Genomic DNA, 25,130 nt, shown 5'->3' on the forward strand with positions numbered 1-25,130 from the left:
TTAATATTTTTCCACACCGCTTTGAAGTTCACTTTCCATGAATATTTGTGTTAGTAAAGTTGTTTGCTTGGGTGTTTGCAGAAAGAGAACGCAAAAGAGGCATAAGCAGAACCAAGAACTGATTCAAAAAGTTCCAGCAAATAGTCACCATTTAAAACAACAACAACAGTATTTCATTGCCCAGTTCTTCAACTAAGCACTGGAGGGAGAACAAGTGCATGTGAGTCAGATGTTCACTGTTCCCCAAATCTGAGAAACGCAGAAGCAGAAAGGCAGCTGGAAACAGAGGCAGAGGAGACAGTGGAACGTTTGTTTTGTGACCTTCTTTTAAGTCATATGTTCACTTCTCTTTTTGTGGGCCAGGATCAGGTCCAGGGGGAATGTGATCAGCTTCCCTTTCTTTGTGATTAGATCAGAGAGGGGAGGCCCTGAACTATGTTCTGTTGTAAGATGGGGTCAGGCTATGGCGGTGGTTGAGAACCTCTGTCATGCGACATGCGGCAGCAGTATCCCCCAAGCCAGTGTGATAGCTGCTCTGGGGCACGTTGGGGCTGGGGAGCATGGAGCCAGGGCTTAAGGTGGTCTGAAAAAAGTATGTCTGAGGGGGTTCCCATACGCTGGGAGCAGCAACCCTGGGGACTTCAAGCACTGCATGGCGAAGTCTCCGCTTCCCCTCCAACCACTGGCACTATTGATTGTGTGGATCCAGGGCCACGGGGTCGGGTTGCGTGACACCGAGCCACCAATTCGTGTCCAAGTGACAGGCCCCTTCCCCAGCTGGGGGTCTGGCTGCGTGGGGGCGCGGGGGGCTCCCAGGGCTGGGGACCTCTAAGCCGGGCCGCAGGACAATCGCCCCCCTTTGCCCCCTTCCCCCCGTCAGCCCCGTGGCTGCTGGTCCCAGCCCGGCCGGGCACTAGGACCTAACGGGAGTGGGACAGAGTAGGGGCGGAAGTGGTGTTCAGCGGGAGCGGAAGTGACCCGTTGTAGGGGCGGAAGTGGGTGAGGGTCGGAGGGGCGCCATCGTTGCCGTTGCGGCCGAGGTGTTTAGGGGGCGTGTCCCGCTCGCGGCAGGTGAGGGGCCAGAGCCACGGGGGCTGCCGCTAGATGGGTCCCCGGGGGGCTTGTGGGGACCTCAGTGTCCGGGTCACCCTGGGACTGGCGTTTCTGGAGGCCGGGGGCGCGGGTCTCTGGGGCCGGGCGGGACTGGCGGGAGCGGGGGGGGGGGTCTCAGCAACTGCACCTGTGTTCACCTGATGTACCTGAAGCTTGTAGGGGGAGCCTGGGCCGGGAGGGAAGGGAATGGGGTCCGGGATGACCTCTCACTGGGACATATTGGTCGGACCTTTGAGTGTTACCTGCAGTCCCACACCGCGCGCTCTCTCTCTCTGTGTGTTCTGTATGTGCCTTGCTGAGGTGGTGCAGGTGTTGCTGGCGGGCACTGGGCACGTAATAGTAAAGTAAGGGGTTGTAGCAGCATTCTGGGGAAATGGCTTAATTATATAGTTACTATGAGTCACGAGTTGGAGCAACAAAAAATAGGTGCATATCTTACCTTTGGGGCATAGTAGATCTGCAGATTCTGGGGTTTATACAGCGATCAAAGGTAGAATGACAATTTTGTAAAAACAAAACTGCTAGTTATGGACATTAGTAGTATATTCATCATTGCTCAGTGGCAAAGCTTGGATGATTGTATATATGCATGTGTACATATATGTTTACATTTATAATTTTGGGTCTGGTTCTATTCAATATCTTCATCAATGATTTAGATAACAGCATAGAGAGTACACTTACAAAGTTTGCGGACGATACCAAGCTGGGAGGGGTTGCAAGTGCTTTGGAGGTTAGGATTAAAATTCAAAATGATCTGGACAAACTGGAGAAATCGTCTGAAGTAAATAGGATGAAATTCAATAAGGACAAATGCAAAGTACTCCACTTAGGAAGGAACAGTCAGTTGCACACATACATAATGGGAAATGACTGCCTAGGAGGGAGTACGGCAGAAAGGGATCTGGGAGTCATAGTGGACCATAAGCTAAATATGAGTCAACAGTGTACCACACTGTTGTAAAAAAAGCAAACCTCATTCTGGGATGTATTAGCAGGAGTGTTGTAAGCAAGACATGAGAAGTAATTCTTCCGCTCTACTCTGCGCTGATTCAGCTGGAGTATTGTGTCCAGTTCTGGGTGCCACATTTCAGGAAAGATGTGGACAAATTGGAGAAAGTCTAAATAAGAGCAACAAAAATGATTAAAGGTCTAGAAAAAAATGACCTATAAGGGAAGATTGAAAACATTGGTTTTGTTTCTTCTGGAAAAGAGAAGACTGAGAGGGGACATAACAGTTTTCAAGTACATAAAAGGTTGTTACAAGGAGGAGGGAGAAAAATTGTTCTTCTTAACCTCCAAGGATAGGACAAGAAGCAACAGGCTTAAATTGCAGCAAGTGAGGTTTAGGTTGGACAATAGGAAAAACTTCCTAACTGTCAGGGTGGTTAAGCACTGGAGTCAGTTGCCTAGGAGGTTATGGAATCTCCATCATTGGGGATTTTTAAGAGCAGGTTAGACAAATACCTGTCAGCAATGGTCTAGATAATACTTAGTCCTACTATGAGTGCAGGGGACTGGACTAGATGACCTTTGAGGTCTCTTCCAGTCCTATGATTCTATGTATGCCAGGCACTTATGGGGCCGCTATTATTTTTTTGTTTATTGATTATTTGGTAATTTGGCAGTTATTAGACTTGTGCACACATTTTTGGTAATTTTTGGAAATATGATTAATGACTTCTGAGAGTTAGCATCACATTGCTATGAATGCTTACATCTCTGAGTTGCTTCAGGCTGTTGCAGATACAGGAAGGCAACTTTACTTCAGTTTTGTATCAGTTAATGCTTGGTTTGCATTTTAAAGACTCTCTTCACAACCCTAGAAATTTACTTTAAAAGAGTTTGCATTCTGCAGAATCTGAATCAGTACCTCAAATGGACCTGATATTAGATACCACTGCATTAGAAGATTTTTGGCCTCTCCCCAGAATCATAGGCACCACCATCCCATTCACAGAAATAAAGCTTACTTGTAGAAAGAGGCAAGGCTTAAAGTAGACTGAATCACTTTGGAGTCACAGAACTATTAAAAAAAAGTATGAGTCAGGTCTGAGGCAAGTAAATAGCTGCTGACAGGACATTGTAAGTGTATTAAAGAATCACTCTGAGATTTAAAAATATGTTGCAAACAAATACAGTTGTTCCTAGTAATGACAGATCTGTGACCAATTTAAGCCTTAGAAAGAGGGGCTTGATAACATATGAGTTTCATACTGATGTATAATAGTATCTGTTTTGATGGGATGACAGGTTTGGAACAGGCTTTGTTCCGGCCCTTATTCTGATCTCCACAGCTGTGGACTGTATTGTTCAAACCCTGCAGTGGAAGCAGTGCAGTTCTATAAGGCTTTGAACTGCAGTTTGTATATGGGACATGGAGAATGTCTAAAGAATCCCTGAATGAGGAAAGCTGCTGTGTAATCATGATGATGTAGTTTGTGTACACATAGGAAAGCCCCTGCTTTAGTTACTCCGTACTGATGGAGAAAGAATTGCTGCCATTTGAAATATGTAGTGAGGATTACTCTACAAGCAAAGGCTGCAGTGTGTGTGTCCGTGGGGGGGGGGGGGGGGGAGGGAGATAGCTTGTGAAACTGGTTCAGTCATCATTACCCAGGACATCAGCTGATTGTTTGCAGTAAAGTTGTGATGAATAATCTTCTCAAAAAATTATTCATCTGAATATCAAGTAGTTGCTGTTGAACCAGCAACTAATGCAAAGAAAGCCACCTGCTTGTGAAAGACTCATATTTCAGCCGTGCATTAGAATCCATTTGTTAATGTTCCAGAGAGATCTCTGTTTTTTAAAAGTACAAATTTTGGATTTAAATTATACATTGGTATGCTTAAAATAATATTACTAACCGTTGACTAAAATAGATGCTTCTCTTGCACTGTGGAGATGCAATTATTTGTCAAATAAATTCATGGGTAATGTTTTCAAAATAAACACATGCTATTGTGATAAATGCATTCATTCTAATAAAATTCTTCTGTGTTGAAAATAAAGAATGAGTCAGCCAACAGTAATACCGTTGCAGTGGTATTACATTTACCTGTGTATACTGAGAGAGGCTGCTGACAGGCATAATAACTGCTGTGTAAAAGGTTGTTATTGAGGCCACATCAGCAATGGTGGGCACATACATTTACTTTAATACTGAGTGAAAAACTTAGCCCCATTGTAAAATCACATCATGAAATGTTGAACTGATCAGTGATTGAGCCATGGTCTTTCCTGCCAAAAAGAGGTGACTGTCATCTCTCGAAAAGCATTGCAGATATGCTTCCACCACTAGAAGCGGGGGCCTCACCCTATGGGAAAGTACGTTTTTTCCAGGTCTTGACAAATAAATGGACACAAATCAGATGTCAAGAATTATAACATTCATAAACCAGTCGGAGAACACTTCAATCTCTCTGGTCACTCGATTTCTGATCTCAAAGTGAGTATCCTTGAATAAAAAAACTTCGAAAACAGACTCCAATGAGAGACTGCTGAATTGGAATTAATTTGCAAATTGGATACAATTAATTTAGGCTTGAATAGAGACTGGGAGTGGTTAAGTCATTATACTAAGTGAAACTATTTCCCCTTGTTTATTCCTCCTTCCCACCCCCCTTCCCCGCCCCCCTCCCCCCCCCACGTTCTTGGTAACTCCTGGAAATGTGCTGGAAATGGCCCACCTTGATTATCACTTCAAAAGGTTTTCTCCCCCCCACCCCACCCCACTTTCCTGCTGGTAATAGCTCATCTTAAGTGATCACTCTCCTTACAATGTATATTTTTTCATGGTCTGTGTGTATATATAAAATCTGCTCACTGTACTTTCCGCTTTATGCATCCGATGAAGTGACCTGTAGCTCATGAAAACTTATGCTCAAATAAATTGGTTAGTCTCTAAGGTGCCACAAGTACTCCTTTTCTTTTTGCGAATACAGACTAACACGGCTGCTACTCTGAAATCTAAAGGTGAAAGGCTCCTTGTCTGTTGCCAATTTTCTGAGGCATCCAGTCTTCCTAGAGTACTGAGTTTACTGTGAACAGAACAGATACCACTTCCTCTGCCTGATGCAAGGTCTGGAAACAAACTTACTTTGATGTCTCCCTTGGGAAATTTTCTGCATTTCAGTCTTCCTTGTTCTGCTGTTTTGCCACTCCCCTATTTGTGCTCTGGTTAGGCTGTCATGATTTGGGAAGGATGTCTGGGGGTTCCTTGATGTGTTTGTTTAATTATATTTGGTTGATGAACTTGTCTCATTTAGAAAGTGGAAAGAGCTAAAATGGCAACATTATTAAATCTATGTGTTCCCTGGGATTGCTCTGTCAAGACAGAAATGCCCAACCCACCACCCCACCAATCCATCAGTGCTTCCATCTTAAATGTGGTGCTTTTCTTATTTATTTGTATTATCATAACATCTAGGAATCCCAGGCATGGACCAGAACACCAAACACAAAACAAAACAGTCCCTGCCCCAAAGAGCTTGTAGTCTAAGATGATACAACAGATGTGTACGGACAAAAGGGGAGCGCAAGGAAACAATGAGATGCTATTTGGTAGCTATTTGGTAGTACACCAGTAGCCTAGCTGTTGTTGTTGTTGTTTTTTTTTTGTAGGCCTCATGACAAAGGAGAGTTTTAAGAAGGTATTTAAAGAAGGATAATGGCTGAGTTTTGAGGATGTTTATGGGGAGCTCCTCCCAAGCCTGTGGAGGCAGCATGGGAGAAAGCATAAAGGCGCATGTTAGATTTTCAAACAAGTGGGTAATGGAGGCTGGAATCATGGAGAAGTTGGAAGTGGAAGCTGATCTTTTGCTACTGAATGAGATGTGATAGGGTGCGTGGGGATAGGTCATGAAGGGTCTTGAAAGTGGAGACAAATAGCTTATGTATGACATGATAGAGAAGAGGGAGCCAAGGAAGGGAGAGATGTGTTCAAAGTGGCATGACAAAGAGGGGGTGACATGCTCAATTTCCTAGCCCAACACTTTGATCTTTTGCAGCAGCATTCTGAATGGATATCAATGGGCCAAGATTGCATTTGTCAAGGCCAGAGAGGAGGATGTTGCACTAACCGAGACATGAGATGATGAGAGCTGACCACAACTTTGTAAGGTCTACCGATCTATGTAAGGTCTATAGATAAGAGAGAGTGCTGGTGGATACTTACCTTTAAAGATCTCTCACTCGTTCCACCAAAAGAATCATGTAACGGTAATGCCAGTGGCACTAGTTGAACAGACTGAGGGCTCTGTCACTACGGTAGGAGGGGGTCAGGGATTGAAAATGAGAAGTTTATAGTGTTGGCCATTGAATGGTGACTCTGACGCTTGTTCTACATTGGTGCCACATCCTCCCTCCAAACCCTGTTTTCCCCAGGAGTGACCTCTTTTCACTGCAGATCCCTGTAGCCTTGTGCTCATACAATTACCGGGTTGGTACTTCTACATGGAAGTGGTGTTGTCACTGTAGTGCGCTCCCTGACTCACCATCTCTGCTGAATTAGGGACATAAATACTTCTGAGGAATGGCAATAATCCTTTGTTCTACACGCCTTGTTAAATCCCCTCCATGCCCTTGTACTCCAGACTGCGCTGCATGTTGACCGTCTGTGAGGCTTGTACGTGGCATTCTTGGGGATGATTTTTTTTTTTTTTTTACTCTGCTTTCTTGTCTTGTATCATCTGCTGCTACTTCTGCAGCATCTCCTCTTGAATGACACACACTTAGCAGACCACTCCATGAGGCTCCATGATCACAGGATCTTGTGATATCACTGGAATTTCCTCAGGCTTGTTTTCCTGCTGTATCCCAGAATCCTTTGTTTCTTCTTTGTCCTGTGCCTGGCAGTTTCCTATTTCAAAGCCTGTTGCCTGCACTAATTTGTTTCTGTTGGCTTCTTATTTCCTCTGATTGATTGTTTTGGCTCTTTTGTGTTACTTTACATTTGTCGACCAATTTCCCTAGTCACATCAAATCTGTTCTGCTCTACTGCTGCTCCAAAGCCTTTGGCAGAACGACAGATATGGTCTGCTCTCTGTCTTGCTGCTTCCAAGCATAACCAATTTGAGCTCTTATATAAGAACAGAAAATAAAGGAAGTCTGTTTCTTAGCATGTTGGGCCCTGTTTACTTGTGCTCTTCCTCAATCTAGCATCACAGATACAGTTCTTTCTACAGTTGCAAGTGTCTTGACATCACTTAAGGATCAATTTAAATGATGTGGGGAAAATAAGTTATGGGAGAAGAGACTGACTTCAGGGCAGGAGGATCAGCCCTTTACACACTCTGTCTCTGTGAGATGTTTGGGGAGGGACGGCAGGTATTCAGTGGGAAGTACTGGGCGCTCTTTCGCTTGAAACATTTTAATATTTGACTGGATGAAACAATTTTTCCCTGGCCTCCTGGGAGAGCATAAGATGGAACCTAATAATAAAAGGCTGTTACATCCCTAACTCCTGACTCGAGAGAATTCCTGCCAGACAAAAGGTGTGCTCCTTATGTGTGGAACCCAACTTTCCCACAGGACATTGTGTCGCCCTGGATTTGAGGGGCGTATATACTCCTGAATGTGATCAAGCTAATTGCCAACCATATTATGTGCATTCAGCCGCCATGAAGTAATGAAATAGAACACCGCTTAATGAAGGTTTAATTTGGAGACAGGCTTTCAGAAGCAAGGTGATATCTAGCTGGCAGTTTCTGCTAATCAGAATGGAAGGAGGGGACAAACATGTAAGCAACTGAGTCTGAAAACCTTGGTGGTTGGAAAACCTTGTCTGGACGCCTCTAATATTAAATTTATTGAAAGTTAGAAAAGTGATCCAGTAGGGGTCATTATGACCTATGTGTTTTGTAGAAGCTAGTTATAAAAGATTAGCTAATAGAGTGTACTTTGGAGCAGTCCTCTGAAGCCATCTTGAGAGAGTTTTTTCCTGACACCCTTTCTCCCCTGTGGGTAAGCAACTGGCCACTGCCAACCTGCTGTTAATTACTCAATGCCATTCCAGACGTTAGGTAAATATCTGGGCTGTTCTAAACCTATTGCTTATGTTTGTGTGTGCTTAAATCTAATATACTGCAGTTTTAGACAAGAGCATGCTTACTTGCATTACTCCTTGATCAGACAGAGAAGTGCTGTGTTCCTGTTGATTTATTCCTTACACCACCTGGAGTGAAATAGTTAAGTTGCCCCTGTTGGGGGTTCTGAAGACCCAGGGTAACAATTGGTCTGACTGATGTTCCATATTGTTTAAAATTCAAGTAGAGCATTCACATTTTTTTAAAATAAGGTTTCTTCTTTGCTGGTTATTTCTATTTCTTTTACTATAAAAAGCTTTGATGGGGCAACAAGCCTTGTGGATGAGGAGGTAGATGAGCTATACCTTGACTTCAGTAAGGCTTTTGATACTGTCTCAGATGACCTTCTCGTAAGGAAACTAGGGAAATATAGCCTAGATGAACCTACTATAACATGGGTAAACCACTGGTTGTAGAACTGTACTTAGAATAGTTATCAATGGTTCACAATCCAGCTGAAAGGGTATATTGAGTGGAGTCTTTCAGGGATCTTTCCTGGGTCCAATTCTATTCAATGTCTTCATAAATGATTTGGATAATGGCATAGAGAGTACACTTATCATCCACAAACTTTATACCAAGCTGGGAGGGGTTGCAAGTGCTTTAGAGGGCAGAATTGGAATTTGAAATGATCTGGACAAACTGGAGCAATGGTCTGAAATAAACAGGATGAAATTCAATAAGGAATAATGCAAAGTACTCCTCTTGGGAAGGAAAAAATCAGTTGCACAAATACAAAATGGGAAATGACTACATAGGAAGGAGTACTGCACAAAAGGATCTGGGGGTCATAGTGGATCACAAACTAAATGAGTCAACAGTGTAATACTGTTGCAAAAAAAAAAGCAAACGTCATTCTGGGATGTATTAGCAGGAGTGCTTTAAGCAAGACATGAGAAGTAATTCTTCCACTCTATTCAGCACTGATAAGGCCTCAACTAGAACATTGTGCCTGGTTCTGGTCATCCCACTTCAGGAAAGATGTGGACAAACTGGAGAAAGTCCAGAGGGAACAACAAAATTGATTAAAGATTTAGAAAACATGACTTAGGAGGAAAGATTGCAAAAATTGTGTTTGTTTTGTCTGGAAACAAAAGTCTCGGGGACATAAGTCTTCAAGTACATAAACGATTGGTACAAAGAGGAGGGTGATAGCGTTCTCCATAACCACTGATGACAGGACAAGAAGCAATGGGCTTAAATTGAAGCCAGGGAGATTTAGGTTGGACATTAAGAAAAAACTTCCTAACTGTAAAGGTGGCTAAGCACTGGAACAAATTACCTAGGGAGGCTGTGGAATCACCATCATTGGAGGTCTTTAAGAACTGTTTAGGCAACACCTGTCCGGGATGGTCTAGATAATAGGTGCAGGGGACTGAACTAGATGACCTGTTGAGGTCCCTTCCAGTCCTGCATTTCTATCCATGAGAAAAACATTCTGTAAATTAGAGAACTATTTCCAGCTCATGCCTGCCCAGGGGCAAGGACTCTAAACTGGAGAGCTTTCATGATGGTGTAGAATACCAATTTCTAGGCCACTGGACTGGCTTAAATTGGAACTTTAACGGTAGCTGCTACAGTGTACCTGTCAGAAGTACAGGAATAGGTGTCCTGACTTTCCCACAGTGCTTTGGGGTTGGAAATTTGTGAACTGTGATACTGATGATGGAGTCCTGGTGCTTTATGAATATGCTCTCTCAAACATTGTCTTGCTAAGAGGGAAAGAGACTTAATATTTAACCAATTTTAATTGGCCAAATTTAAAAATGTTGTTTAAAATTCAAAACTTGGAAAGGGGGTGGGGAAGGAACAATTTTGACAATCTGGGAAATCCCTCCCCCCCATTTTTTTACTCCAACCAAGTTTCCTTATATATATGAGGCTTGGTTCTGGAGTGGGCCTTATGCCCCTTACCCTGTCAAACCTGGAATATTATGTCAGCGCTGGGTTGTTACAGCTTTGGCGGTGATAGGGTTGCCAAAGTTTCTCCCCATCACCTAAGAACAAATCTCAGACATGGAAATTTCCTAGAGACTGGTCTGCAATACCCTGAGTTTAAAAGATGTCACTCTGATCAGGACAGATGCTGAGCAGAGAATGCTGTGCCTATTTTTGAGCCTCAAGGAACACTGTATGAAATGGCCCTTCACTTAAAGAGTCTTAATGTTTGTTGCTCTCATGCAGGGCTTGGAAACAATTACCAAATATTTACTATCCAGAGGCAAATATGAAATGGAGGAGCAGGAGGAAGAACTACTAGGGAGGTCCAGTGGCAATAACATCAGCCTTTTAACAGCCAAGTTTCCCAAGTGGCAAGAGTGAAATTGACATGATTCTTGTCGCTTTCATTGATGCCCCAAAGATTTTAAAAAGCAGCAGTTAAACTGTCTAGCTAGTGTTTTAGTTTCACTCTGATTGGGAAAATTATGAGCAGTGATAGATTTCGTGGAACTGTCTGGAGACTCAGGAGAACACTGCATCGGGTTATGCTCACTTCAGGTTTGGAATGCTATCTAGACACCCATGATGGTCAGGAATGTAATTATTAAATAAACAACCTTAAATTGCACTGAATTGATAATGAAGGAGCTTAAGATCACCTGGGAAAGCTTCCCACTTGCTAGTGGTGAGTAAATGAGTTTTTTCCAAGCCCTGTTCTCATGACATGGCTGCTCCTTCACGGTTTCTAAGGGAGTCCTGACAGATAAATACCTGTGCATGTAGCTCCAGAACAACTTGGAACGCGAGCATTGTCTTCATCTCTCCTTTGTTACTTAGCGTCAAACTCCATTCTGCTGAGGTAATTTTCATCCCTTCAGATAAAAAGTGCTGCCCTGACTTCCTGACTCCCAGAATTCTATGGCAGGAAAACTGCAAGCAGATAATCACGAGGGAATTACGCTGCAATGTGGTTGCTGGACTGTCATAGTACTGAGTTACTGCAGACACTGCACACTCTGCCTGAGTTGTAGGAGAGAGGGTGAAGAACACAGCTGGGAGAAATAATACTAAAATAAACCTGAAAGAGCAAGGCAGGCACTTTCAGAAGATTAAAGATAGTGGGCAGGAGAAGAGGAGGAGAACTGTGTCTTGAGAGAAGCTGCTCCGAGATGGAATGATATGCTGTATCCTGTGGCCATAGTGTCTGAGTTTGAAGGGAATAGTTTATCACTTGAAAGCAATTTCTGCTGTTTTTAATCTCCACTCTCTCTGACCTCTTCCTGAGATAACCTCTGCCAAAAAGCAGTCCAACCTGCAGTTTATTTTCTAGATTATTGATTTCCAGGCAACAAAAAGCTGGGGTAAAAATAGGACAGCAAGCCACCCTGTTGGTTTCAGAGTAGCAGCTGTGTTAGTCTGTATTCGCAAAAAGAAAAGGAGGACTTGTGGCACCTTAGAGACTAACCAATTTATTTGAGCATAAGCTTTCGTGAGCTACAGCTCACTTCATCGGATGCATAAAAGTGGAAAATGCAGTTAGGATATTTTTATACACACAGACCATGAAAAAATGGGTGTTTATCACTTCAAAAGGTTTTCTCTCCCCTCACCCCACTCTCCTGCTGGCAATAGCTTATCTAAAGTGATCACTCTCCTTACAATGTGTATGATAATCAAGGTGGGCCATTTCCAGCATAAATCCAGGGTTTAACAAGAATGGGGGAGGGGGGGTAGGAAAAAACAAGGGGAAATAGGTTACCTTGCATAATGACTTAGCCATTCCCAGTCTCTATTCAAGCCTAAGTTAATTGTATCCAATTTGCAAATGAATTCCAATTCAGCAGTTTCTCGCTGGAGTCTGGTTTTGAAGTTTTTCTGTTGTAATATCGCAACTTTCATGTCTGTAATCGCGTGACCAGAGAGATTGAAGTGTTCTCCGACTGGTTTATGAATTTTATAATTCTTGACATCTGATCTGTGTCCATTTATTCTTTTACATAGAGACTGTCCAGTTTGACCAATGTACATGGCAGAGGGGCATTGCTGGCACATGATGGCATATATCACATTGGTAGATGTGCAGGTGAACGAGCCTCTGATAGTGTGGCTGATGTTATTAGGCCCTATGATGGTGTCCCCTGAATAGATATGTGGGCACAGTTGGCAACGGACTTTGTTGCAAGGATAGGTTCCTGGGTTAGTGGTTCTGTTGTGTGGTATGTAGTTGCTCGTGAGTATTTGCTTCAGGTTGGGGAGCTGTCTGTAGGCAAGGACTGGCCTGTCTCCCAAGATTTGTGAGAGTGATGGGTCATCCTTCAGGATAGGTTGTAGATCCTTGATAATGCGTTGGAGAGGTTTTAGTTGGGGGCTGAAGGTGATGGCTAGTGGCGTTCTGTTATTTTCTTTGTTAGACCTGTCCTGTAGTAGGTGACTTCTGGGTACTCTTCTGGCTCTGTCAATCTGTTTCTTCACTTCAGTAGGTGGGTATTGTAGTTGTAAGAATGCTTGATAGAGATCTTGTAGGTGTTTGTCTCTGTCTGAGGGGTTGGAGCAAATGCGGTTGTATCGTAGAGCTTGGCTGTAGACAATGGACCGTGTGGTGTGGTCAGGGTGAAAGCTGGAGGCATGTAGGTAGGAATAGTGGTCAGTAGGTTTCCGGCATAGGGTGATGTTTATGTGACCATCACTTATTAGCACCATAGTGTCCAGGAAGTGGATCTCTTGTGTGGCCTCGTCCAGGATGAGGTTGATGGTGGGATGGAAATTGTTGAAATCATGGTGGAATTCCTCAAGGACTTCTTTTCCATGGGTCCAGATGATGATTATGTTGGATCATATTAAAGAAGTTCTGAATTAAAATCACAAATGAGTTTGATTCCCCATAGTTCAAATTCCAGGGTATTACTAATTAAGAGCTCTCTTGGGTTTTGGTACTGTTTCTCTCCCTCTATGTGTGAAACTTGCAAGCTGCTAATTGTGTTAGTACATTCTAAGACAGAGTCTGTTCTCAAAGCAGTTCACAGAGAGAGAGACTCAAAGCAATACTCTAACAACAGAAACAGCACCCAGAGACTCCCCACCCTTTTGTTGTATTAACCATTGTGATTAAAATAGAGATAGAAGATGTATGTGGATGGATGCTTGGTGTGGATAATAACTGAATGATCAGGGAGGTGCCAGCCTAAGAATCCAGTGTCCATCGGCTGAAGAAGGCGTCAAGTGGAAATAACCAGAGGACCCCACCCGGAGGGCAGACTGGAATCCACCCAACAGCCTCAAGAATGGGAGAACCAAAGAACAAGATAACATCTTGGAGCCGTCAGGAATGTGCTATCTGCTGATTGATTCAGCAACAGCATGATGAAGCAATTCCCATAGACTGGCATAGGAAGAAATTCCTATAAAAATAGACTCTAAAAAGTGAGAATTTTGGGGTCTGATTCTGCAAACCAACTTCCAGGAGCATCAGATGAGCATCTGACAAGGCCCTGCTCCCTCCTCATGTCCAGGCCACCTGGCCAGTGACTTGGCATGAGCAACTCTAAGGCTGGTAACTATGATAACAACCTTGCAGAACCTCTGTGTGTGTGTGTGTGTGTGTGAGAATGAATGTGAGAATAAATATGAGATTGAATGGAATGTTATAGCTATAACTAACTGCTTACTATGATTCTTTCTGTATTCACAATAAATGTGGTATTTTGCCTTTTTCCCTTTAATAAGATCCTGCTGGTTTTTATTTTATTGGTACAACAAAGATGTCATCAATATAGCGCAAGTAGAGTAGGGGTATTAGGGACGAGAGCTGAGGAAGCGTTGTTCTAAGTCAGCCATAAAAATGTTGGCATACTGTGGGGCCATGCGGGTACCTATGGCAGTGCTGCTGATTTGAAGGTATACATTGTCTCCAAATGTGAAATAGTTATGGGTGAGAACAAAGTCACAAAGTTCAGCCAGCAGGTTTGCCGTGACATTATCGGGGATAGTGTTCCTGATGGCTTGTAGTCCATCTTTGTGTGGAATGTTGGTGTAGAGGGCTTCTACATCTATAGTGGCCAGGATGGTATTTTCAGGAAGATCACCGATGGATTGTAGTTTCCTCAGGAAGTCAGTAGTGTCTTGAAGATAGCTGGGAGTACTGGTAGCGTAGGGCCTGAGGAGGGAGTCTACATAGCCAGACAATCCTGCTGTCAGGGTGCCAATGCCTGAGATGATGGGGCACCCAGAATTTCCAGGTTTATGGATCTTGGGTAGTAGATAGAATATCCCAGGTCGGTGTTCTAGGGGTGTGTCTGTGCGGATTTGATCTTGTGCTTTTTCAGGGAGTTTCTTGAGCAGATGGTGTAGTTCCTTTTGGTAACCCTCAGTGGGATCAGAGGGTAATGGCTTGTATAAAGTGGTGTTGGAGAGCTGCCGAGTAGCCTCTTGTTCATATTCCGACCTATTCATAATGACAGCACCTCCTTTATCAGCCTTTTTGATTATGATGTCAGAGTTGTTTCTGAGGCTGTGGATGGCATTGTGTTCTGCATGGCTGAGGTTGTGGGGTAAGTGATGCTGCTTTTCCACAATTTCAGCCCATGCACGTTGGTGGAAGCACTCTATGTAGAAGTCCAGTCTACTGTCTCGGCCTTCAGGAGGAGTCCACCTAGAATCCTTCTTTTTGTAGTGTTGGTAGGAAGGTCTCTGTGGATTAGTATGTTGTTCAGAGGAGTGTTGGAAATATTCCTTGAGTTGGAGACATCGAAAATAGGATTCTAGGTCACCATAGAACTGTATCATGTTCATGGGGGTAGAGGGGCAGAAGGAGAGGCCTCGAGATAGGACAGCTTCTTCCGCTGGGCTAAGAGTATAGTTGGATAGATTAACAATATTGCTGGGTGGGTTGAGGGAACCATTGCTGTGGCCCCTTGTGGCATGTAGTAGTTTGGAAAGTTTAGTGTCCTTTTTCTTTTGTAGAGAAGCAAAGTGTGTGTTGTAAATGGCTTGTCTAGTTTTAGTAAATTCCAGCCACGAGGAAGTTTGTGTGGAAGGTTGTTTTTTTATAAGAGTATCCAGTTTTGAGAGCTCATTCTTAATCTTTCCCTGTTTGCTATAGAGGATATTGATCAGGTGGTTCTGCGGTTTCTTTGAGAGCGTGTGGCACAAGCTGTCAGCATAGTCTGTATGGTATGTAGATTGTAATGGATTTTTCACCTTCAGTCCTTTTGGTATGATGTCCATCTGTTTGCATTTGGAAAGGAAGATGATATTTGTCTGTATCTGTACAAGTTTTTTCATGCAGTTGATGGATTTCCACTCCATACGGCTAAATGCAGTGTCTTGCATAATGACAGGTTTCAGAGTAGCAGCCGTGTTAGTCTGTATTAGTCTGTTGGGGTCTTCCTGCTAGCTAACATTGGAAGTACTGAATAAGTTCCCCCTTTCTAGTGTTTATATGTGTATTATCTCAGATAGTCCCAGCTGCTGCCACATTGTCTATAAGAAGCATGAGCATCCCCTTTGCTGCCGCATATACAAAGCTGGCGGGTTGGGTCTAATGGATTTGGCATGATCAAACTGAATAGCTGTCTGTGCTAAATATCATCTATTAAGCCCTAGTAATACAGGGGTAGGGACGGGGGGAAAGTATTGTGATATGCATGAATTTTTGTATTGGGGAAAATGCAGGGAAGATCTAGTGGGTCTGAGGAAAGGATGGAAGTGGGATATTGGAAGTATTTGGGTGAGAGGGAAATGTGGTGATAATGGGGTATGGGGGGGAGATAAGGGAGGGCAAGATCACTAAGCAGAAGACTGAAGCTGATGACAATAGCAGAACATTATTGCCCAGTGGGTTGGAAGAAATGACCAGCTGTTTTATTTCAGGGAGATGCTATATTTTCAGAGAAATATATTGTTTGTATGTGACGGTATTAAAACTGAGGAGCTTTGAACCCTGCTGAATCAAAGCCAGCTGTATGAGCTTGCTGGCGCTGCAGCAGCAGGACAGCTGGAATCCTCATGGAGACTCAGATAGTTATGACAATTTATCACATTTAAATGGTGTCAAAGGCAAGTCAGACTGAACAGGAACTTGGACGTATCCTAGGACTAAGTGGGAATGGACACAGATGAAATGGCCTCAACTGGGCAGTCAAATGAAGGGAGGGGGAGGCTAGATCTGGACATTGAGAATGTTTAAAAGGGGTCTTAGAAAGACAAGATGGGTGAGGTAATGTCTCTTATTGGACCAGCGTCTGTTGGTGAAAGAGACAAGCTTTTGAGCTATGCAGAGCTCTTCTTCAGGTCTTATAACCCACCTGTCTCTCTAATATCCTAAGAACATAAGAATGGCCATACTGAGTCAGACCAAAGGTCCATCTAGCCCAGGATCCTGTCTTCCGACAGTGGCCAATGCCAGGTGCCCCAGAGGGAATGAACAGAACAGGTAATCATCAAGTGATCCACCCCGTCACCCATCCCCAGCTTCTGGCAAACACCATCTCTGTCTGTCCTGACTAATAGCCATTGATGGACCTATCCTTCAGGAACTTATCTAGTTCTTTTTTGAACCCTGTTATAGTCTTGGCCTTCACAACATCCTCCGGTAAGGAGTTCCACAGCTTGACTGTGCATTGTGTGAAAAAAACTTCCTTTTGTGTGTTTTAAACTTGCCACCTATATGAGACCAACATGGCTACGACAACACTGCACACGAAAATGTGTCTTAAGCTTTTGTTGGGTGAGAGCAAGAATTGAAAAGGAGTCTCTTGAAAATACAATTCTCTAGTAAAAGAATGGAAGGACCCTATAAAGAAGAGGAGTATCTGCTGTGAGACAGGGGTGGCTGTGGGGGCCATCTTCACTGACAGAGCGGGTATGATTAAAGCACAGTTCTGTAAATTCTGTAAGTCTCTTCCTTCAATATTTACCTTTTTCGCCTACCCCTTCCCAGAATCCATCCATTCGCATCTGTGACAATAGGATGAGTTTAATCTTTTGATGCCAAATCAATCCAATTGAATCCTGTTTCTTCTTATTCCCTTCCTTACCCCTCAAGATAATCATTTCAGTTACAGGAAATGTACTTGTTCAGCAATAATACCTACCTTTTGTGCAGCACTTTTCATCAGTAAATCTCAAAGCACTTTTCAAAGGAGTCAGTATCTTTATCCCCATTTTACAGATGGGAAATTGAGGCAGAGAGCAGGAAAGTGACCTGCCCACCGTCACCCAACAAGCTAGTAGCCGCTTTGGGATTAGAACTCGGGTCTCCTGAGTACTAGTCCAGTGCCTATCTACTAGGCCATACTGCCTCCCCAAGATGGCTGATGCCTTGAGGAATGTGGGTTTGCCTCCCTCCTTGCTTCCCAGATGATGAAAGGGAGGAGGTAGTGGCAAGACTTGATCGCAGTTCCAAACCCAAAAGTTTCAGGGTGGCAAATGTGCCACGGGGGTGCATGAGAACTCCTCCATGTTTATCCTGCTAGTGTGATTTAATGGGGAAGTTATATGGCACAGAGTTGAAACTGCTCTGTACTGTTTTATGAAAACCATATGATTCTAATGGAATGTGTACTGTAAATCTTGAAAATGTGTGGTAGAACAGCTACTGGGGGGAAATTTGTCTTGGCACATATTGATGACATTTGTGTTTTAGCTCAACTGAGAGGAGTCTAAAAGAAAAGGAGTACTTGTGGCACCTTAGAGACTAACCAATTTATTTGAGCATAAGCTTTCGTGAGCTACAGCTCACTTCATCGGATGCATTCAGTGGAAAATACAGTGGGGAGATTTATATACATAGAGAACATGAAACAATGGGTGTTACCATACACACTGTAACAAGAGAGTGATCACTTAAGGTGAGCTATTACCAGCAGGAGAGCGGGGTGGTGGTGGGGGGACCTTTTGTAGTGATAATCAAGGTGGGCCATTTCCAGCAGTTGACAAGAACGTCTACGGAAAGGGGGTAGGTGGGGGGGATAAACATGGGGAAATAGTTTTACTTTGTGTAATGACCCATCCACTCCCAGTCTCTATTCAAGCCTAAGTTAATTGTATCTAGTTTGCAAATTAATTCCAATTCAGCAGTCTCTTGTTGGAGTCTGTTTTTGAAGTTTTTTTGTTGAAGAATTATGACTTTTAGGTCTGTAAGCGAGTGACCAGAGAGATTGAAGTGTTCTCCAACTGATTTTTGAATGTTATAATTCTTGACGTCTGATTTGTGTCCATTTATTCTTTTACGTAGAGACTGTCCAGTTTGACCAATGTACACGGCAGAGGGGCATTGCTGGCACATGATGGCATATATCACATTGGTAGATGTGCAGGTGAACAAGCCTCTGATAGTGTGGCTGATGTGATTAGGCCCTATGATGGTGTCCCCTGAATAGATATGCGGACACAGTTGGCAAGGGGCTTTGTTGCAAGGATAGGTTCCTGGGTTAGTAGTTCTGTTGTGTGGTGTTTGGTTGCTCGTGAGCATTTGCTTCAGGTTGGAGGACTGTCTGTAAGCAAGGACTGGCCTGTCTTCCAAGATCTGTGAGAGTGATGCATCCCAGATTAGAAGGATGCTTGAAGTTCCCTAGATCACTGGTGGGGAGTGATCCTGCTCAGTCTGTTGATAAAGGGTCAAGAGTTGTGGAGAATTTTTATGAAAAATGTGTGACTCAGTTTACCTATTCACTTTATATTGCTACTCACTAGTAGTGAATGGGTTAATTTCTTCCTCTGGAACAAGGAAACTAGGGATGGGTGTGTGTTACATACGCTAGTCTGGCTTGGACCCAAAAATGCTATCAAGAACTGAATGGAATCAGCACATATGAATAGAAGAACCAATGACCAAACTCTGACTGGGCATTATCTCTTAACACCTGCCAACCAAGGTGGAGATGTGAAATGCAACGGAGGCTGCGGTGCAGGATAAAGACAGGAGGTGTCAGGTGACTGCTGAAAGCTGGGATGGCCATGTCTATACCACAGGCGCTATCATGGCATAGCTACGGCCACTTAACTATGCCACTCTAACCCTGTAGTTGAGATGGAGACTACAGTGATGGATGGGTTTTTCTTCTGTTGACCTAGCTTCGTCTGCACTGGTGGTTAGTCGACATAGCTATGGTGCTCAGGGGTATGGATTTTTCACATCCCTGAGTGCTGTAGCTATGTCAGTCTAAGATTTAAAAGTAGACCAGGCCAGAGACACAGAAGATCTGACAGAGACTATGATGGATTCTAGGAGGCCATAGAATAATGGAGCAGTTGCTTTTTGCCATTGGAGACTTTGTCTTAAGTTTGGTTTTTCCATGCTGACCTAAGGACTAGCAAAGTCTGTACTCCAGATGACTAATAAATGCTGGTTTGCTTTGACAAGGCTTTCCTAGGTCACTGCAAATTCTTACTGGTTATATTGTTCCCTGAAGGTGTAAAGTCTCTAACAGTATTCTGAACTCATATAGACACACTGAGAAACAGGGATGCTGTAATCCGAAGGCCCAGTCTGAATTGTAGAAGCTGTGAGGCTCACCCTTTTGAAAAGCTAAGCCTAGGACAAATAGGGGTACTCCAAAGTAGACTATATAAAGATGGGGCATCAAACCCTCTGAGATGAAACACCTTCAGTTTTGGATTCCAGCTTATACTAGTCTCTTCTTGCTACTGTATGTACATGAACATCTAAGCAATATTTTTTAAGTAGTTGTTTGAAGTGTCCCATGGGCTTGTTAGGTTTTTTGTTTTGCTCATCTTTACTCTGAAACTGATTGAAGGCATTTTTATACAAATCCCCTTGCTGGGTTGGGTTGGACTGGAAGTTTAGACAGCGGCATTTAGTGTCATTCAGATCAGAGGTATCTGGCATTTTAAAGTCCTGCTGGATTCTAATGTTGTTTGTGCTTTATGCAGATACAGTGCTGTTCTCCACACCTGGAAAATGCCTGTAGAAATTATGGGTTATGGGGATGAAATGGTGGAACCAGTCTGTGCTGTTCTCTCCCCTGGACGAGGATGTGAATACTGTCCATGCCGTACCTTGTGGCACAGCAGCAGGGGAAAGGATGGAGCCTCCAGGAACAGGCGTGGTGATTAGTGAAGGTCTTCTGCCAATAGGGCACTAGGATTTTTTCCCCTTCATCTTTCGGTGCAGGAGTTGTGGAATGAGATGTAGTCACAGCAGCAATGGAACCCACTTCTGCCATTCCCTGGTAGAATGGAGGAGGAGACTGTCACTTTAATAGACATATGGGGAAGGGAGAAAGGGTATGGAGGGCCTTTCTGCTAAATCAGGTCCCAAATCAGATGTTACCTTGCTCCCCAATTTACTGCGGTAACAGCCTTTAGTAACCCATTCCATTATGGCTATAATATAGGTGATGCCCACCCCATTTCAGTCCGGGTGCACATTGATGGGTGAGAGGCAAGGATGCAGTATGTGGTGTGCACGCGAAGCCCTTGAGTCATGATGTATACCAGGGCAAACTCTTCAGTAGGCTGCCTCTTCTGAGGCTGTAACATGTGGGTGGCTAACTCCCTTTGCAAAGGGACTGGCTGCTCCAATGACATCTGCCAGTAAATGACTATTGGAGGTGCACCGGGGGCACCTGGCTTTTCTGATGTGGTGTAGGAAGGCCATTTTTCTCCTCTCTCCCTGTGGAAGTGCCACCCTCCAGAAACTCTGGGCTGTAAATGGGAGTATTGCTCTCATATTTTGTGGGTAGGAGTCTCTACCTGGGTGCTGCAACAATGGGGTGATGTAGATCCTGCACCTATGATTAGGTTCCTTTCATGGACTGGTAAATACTGCTGGGAAGGTGGGGGAGAGAACAATATCCTCTAAAGCTCCCCAGCTGTCTGCATTATTTGCCAGTGCCTGTGGCTGGGGAGCTCTGGCTGCCCTGTTTAATTCGCTCACTGTGAGGCACAGCTGGAGTTAGTCCCTGCTGCAGCTCTCTGATGGAGGAGTTGGGAAGCTAACTCCACCCGCCTCCCTTTTCATAGGGCTCTGTGTCCTCACAGCTTGTCTCTGGCCAGAGAGACCTTCCAAACGTGGAGAAGCCATTGTCTGGGTTTTTGTATCTGAAGTAGGCAACCTGGGATCCTGAGACCTAAATCAGGTCTGTCTCTCTTAGGCTGTGCGTTCGTGAGCTGCTATTTAAGAGGTCTCAGGTACCATGAGAGCTATGGTGGAGTGCAGCCTGCTGCGGGGCCTAATTACAACCTTATTAATGCCTTTTTCATCACTTCCTTTGAGCCTTCAGATGGTGATTAAACCTATTTATGGGGCAGAGTTCCTTAATATTCAGCACGGTGCACCTCTTCCCAATCAAATCAGTAACATCTGCATCTCTGATTGCTGCTTAATAACATTGTAGAACATGGTTAATTAAAAAAGGTATAAATAGACTTTTTTCATTCTCTAACTTATCAGAGTGCTTTCCCCTCCCTTCTGCAATCCAAATAAAACTTTACACTAACTGAGGAAAGGTTGGCTTAGCAGAGGGAGCAGGGCAAACCTCTTGTCTTTATCACCTGTGGGTGAGTGGGAAACCATCCTGCACTCCCACCAGGGTTAGTTATCTGGCTTCTGCTCTGCTGTTGAATGAAATTTCAGCCCCTCCAACTCATGCCAGGAACAATAATCCATGGTACAGTAAAGATAGAGTTCAATATAAAAGCAATTTCTGAAGCAGTTGCCACATCTTAAAGAATACACATTCATTTCCAAAAGTCTAATCGCACATGAATGTTCCTTGGGGGCTTGATAGATTCACCTGGCTGCTGGAAGTGGGCAGTGTGACTACTGCTGGCATCAAATGGCTAAAATTTCTGGGCTGCTTAATATTCCCTGCACCAGTCTATGCATGTTGGGTGGCACTCTTTCCCCTCTCCCGACCATAAGACAATCTTTGCTTCCCCAGCAGTTATTGTTCCTTCCATTCCTGCTGGAATGGAGACTGGAGCTGGAAAGGGAGACCAGCCAGAGCGTAAATGGCATTGCCCTATGCGGTGGTGATGTAACCAAAGGACCTGAAGAAGAGCTCTGTGTAACCTCAAAAGCTTGTCTCTCTCACCAACAGAAGTTGGTCCAATAGAAGATATTACCTCACCCACCTTGTCCCTTGACAAACCTTGGCACTCTCTGTGTCAGCTGCCGCTGTTGGACAAACCCACAGAGGATTCAAGGCAAAAATGCCACCTTGAATATTCATAAGTTAAGATGTTTTGATCAAAACTTCAGGTTGGAGTAACTTTAGTAACAAATTTGCAGAATGCCAGGAAAGGACTATTCTCTTTAGAGGTCTCCTTGGGCCTAAATTTAAAGCCTGTCATGAACCAGCTACAGCAGAGCCAATCCGATTCGACCCGAGCCCGTTGGGTTGTTTTCACACCTCACCCAACACTTTTGTAGTGTGGTTCGCATTGGGTTGCCAGGGTCTATATGCTGGCCTGGACTCCATTTTCTTTACTTTGTTTCCTCCATGGAGCCACCGGGGCTATTTACTCCCTGGTCCTGCTGCCCTCTCTCGTGACCTGCTGCTCACCCCAGCTCTGCACCATGTACCTGAAGGACAGCTGGTTCCCCCTGCCCCGGGCCGTTCCCCCAACATGTCTCAGCGCCACTGCCTCATCCGGAGGCTTGTCCGAGTGGGGGCTTCCCACTCCCAATGCCCACAATTTGTCTCCAGCCTCCTCCTACCTGTGGGGTCAGTGCCTTGGTGGCTGTATGTCCCACTCCTGCTGGCTCCTGCCCATGGGCAGCCGGTGATCTGGCTGTTGGGGGAGGCTAACTCCCAGCCCCACCCCTTGTACCTGAAGCCCCTCCCCTCCCCCATCCCTTCTGGGGCAGCCAGCCCTGGTGTGGCAGCCAGCCCTGGTGTGCTGGTTGGTGCGGCTGCAGGGCCCCCAGCACCAGACGCCCCGAGTCCCTGCACGAGGCAGGCCAGCCAGCCTGGGAACAGAGTGCTGGGAACTGCAGAAGGGGGGCCTGGCCTGGGGGTGGAGTGTGGGCTGGGCCATGCTAGGCTGTTTGGGGAAGCACAGCCTCCCCAGCCTATGATACCAGCTGCCCATGCTGCTGTCACCACCTTGCTCTGCTGTGAGTGCTGCAGAGAGAGAGGTACTGTGACTGGGCATGCTTTTTGCGCAGTGTGTGCTGCACAGTGAGGTGGCAGCAGATGGCAGGGCTGGAGGATACATCTGCCGTCACACTAATCCAACGGGCAGGAGGAGGTGATCAGAGACTACCTAGTCCACCCCAAACCTAACACTTGTAGTCAGGTCCCATCAGGTTGCCAAGGTCTATTTCTCTTCCTCACTTGCTAAGGCACTTAGGATTCATATTGAACTTTGGAGCACAGCTTAGCTTTGATTACCAAAATGCAGAGGCTGAGAGCTTGGGGATGGCAGAAGACAGAATTGAACAATAACAGGGTAGAGCCCATAAGCTCTGCTGCTTCTGAGACCAGTGCTGCTTTGACTGCAAGGAACAGCCCAGCTTCTGTTCCTTCTGTAAGTATGTGGCAGATCAGATCATTACCAATTAAAACCTCTAATGAGCAAAAGTTCTATTTTAGGGTTTTGTATGGCCACCTTTATAACTGTAGTCTCTGAGTACTCCACCTTTTCAAGAGTGAAGCAGTTATAATCCATGACATTAAGAACCCCTAGTTCTTCTCTTGCCCCTTGTCCTTTTCATTTAAGGGGGAGGGATAGGTCAGTGGTTTGAGTATTGGCCTGCTAAACCCAGGGTTATAAGTTCAGTCCTTGAAACCCAGGGTTGTGAGTTCAGTCCTTGAGGGGGCCATTTAGAGATCTGGGGCAAAAAAAATTGGGGATTGGTCCTGCTTTGAGCAGGGGGTTGGACTAGATGATCTCCTGAGGTCCCTTCCAACCCTGAGATTCTATGATTCTATGAAATGGTAGGCCTGTTTCTAATGTTTTCTGAGTTGACACTTGAATCTGCCCACTGCTGCATTGGCAATCATTCATACTGTGTAGTGTATGAAAGGCTCTGTCACGTAGGCTTTGTGAGGGCTGGGCACCAGTTGAACCGGGTAAAGGTGTTGTGTTGAGAGCCCAGGAAACTGAAGTAGATCAGCCGCAAAACTGGGATAGTGGCAGTACAGGCTTTTCACACCTTGTCCCACTAATCTGCTTCTCCTGGAAAGGAGTGATGGGAGCTGGACAGTAGCCCTCATGGCTTCTGAGTGCCAATAACTTGATTCTACTTGTAATATTAGCTTTTTCTGTGTCGACACTTTTCAGTTGGGAACTGGACTGAGGCAATCAATTAACGGGAATAAAAGAGACTTGGTGGGATAACTCACATGACTGGAGTACTGTCATGGATGGATATAAACTGTTCAGGAAGGACAGGCAGGGCAGAAAAGGTGGGGGAGTTGCATTGTATGTAAGAGAGCAGTATGACTGCTCAGACCTCTGGTATGAAACTTCAGAAAAACCTGAGAGTCTCTGGATTAAGTTTAGACATGTGAGCAACAAGGGTGATGTCGTGGTGGGAGTCTGCTATAGACCACCAGACCAGGGGGATGAGGTGGATGAGGCTTTTTTCCGGCAACTCACAGAAGTTACTAGATCGCAGGCCTTGGTTCTCATGGGAGACTTCAATCACCCTGATATCTGCTGGGAGAGCAATACAGCGGTGCACAGGCAATCCAGGAAGTTTTTGGAAAGTGTAGGGGACAATTGTCTGGTGCAAGTGCTGGAGGAACTAACTAGGGGCAGAGCTGCTCTTGACCTGCTGCTCACAAACCGAGAAGAATTAGTAGGGGAAGCAAAAGTGGATGGGAACCTGGGAGGCAGTGACCATGAGGTGGTCGAGTTCAGGATCCTGACAGAAGGAAGAAAGGAGAGCAGCAGCATACGGACCCTGGACTTCAGAAAAGCAGACTTTGACTCCCTCAGGAAACTGATGGGCAGGATCCCTAGGGAGAATAATGTGAGGGGGAAAGGAGTCCAGGAGAGCTGGCTGTGTTTTAAAGAAT

General features: G+C 44.7%; 1 protein-coding gene across 1 annotated transcript in view; it reads left to right on the plus strand.

Annotated features, from left to right (window-relative positions):
* The first annotated feature begins 992 nt into the window (after positions 1-992).
* The window catches only part of WASHC1 (WASH complex subunit 1), a 71,883-nt gene continuing 47,745 nt past the window's right edge, over positions 993-25,130 (plus strand). Inside the window, exon 1 of the mRNA XM_084640611.1 lies at positions 993-1,071. The gene's annotated coding sequence lies outside the window, so the exon portion shown is untranslated. The remainder of the gene's footprint in view (positions 1,072-25,130) is intronic.

This window comes from Lepidochelys olivacea (assembly GCF_965140295.1).
Source record: "Lepidochelys olivacea isolate rLepOli2 genome assembly, chromosome: 1".
NCBI lineage: Eukaryota > Metazoa > Chordata > Testudines > Cheloniidae > Lepidochelys > Lepidochelys olivacea.